The sequence below is a fragment of the Haliaeetus leucocephalus genome, unplaced genomic scaffold (assembly GCF_000737465.1).
Source record: "Haliaeetus leucocephalus isolate CR32 unplaced genomic scaffold, Haliaeetus_leucocephalus-4.0 Scaffold153, whole genome shotgun sequence".
NCBI lineage: Eukaryota > Metazoa > Chordata > Aves > Accipitriformes > Accipitridae > Haliaeetus > Haliaeetus leucocephalus.
Genome location: NW_010972589.1, coordinates 371425 through 372114, shown reverse-complemented (window position 1 = coordinate 372114; position 690 = coordinate 371425).

Here is a 690-nt window from a genome sequence, read left to right as displayed (position 1 = left end):
CTCCGGGCATCCGCTCCGCTCCGCACCGCTCCTCCGGGCGGAGGAGTCTTCTGAATCCGTGCAAGGGTCCTGCAGCCCGCTGGGCCTAAGCGGTGCTTGCCAGCGATACGCTTCGCCCTTACGGACGCTTCTTGTGTTGGATTCCGGCGGCCGGAACGGAGGCGCGGGAGGGCCGGCCGTGCTGGCGGGGTTGGGGGGAAGGGGTGCCCGTGGCTATTTCTGCGCGTCCTCTCCCCCTCTGCACCCCCTCGGGTGAGGGCTTTCCCGCCCGTGTCAGAGAAGGCCCATCGGCCACGGGTGCCGCAGCCCTGCCCCGCGGGGCCTTCGGGCACGCAGCGGCCCAACCGGCCGCCGGCCAGGGCCCAGGTTAAACCGCGGGCCGCGCCGCCGGGCAGGCACCTTCACCGGGGGGGCGGGACCTCTACCCCTGGGCCGCTGCGGGAAGCCGCTGGCGCCAGCGGCGGGGGACGGGACGGGACGGGACGCACGACCACGTTCTTCGGGTCGGTTCGGGAGTTTTGACGTTAACTGTTGAGGTAACCGCCTCCCCCCGCCGGGAGCGCCGGCCGGAACCTTCTTTCTGAGGCAGCACGGAAGGCTTTCAGCGTCGGACCGGGCGGCGCCGGAAGCCGGCGGCGGCTCCGCCAACGCTGGCGGCATGGCGGGCTGGGGGCTGCTGGGCCGGCTGGG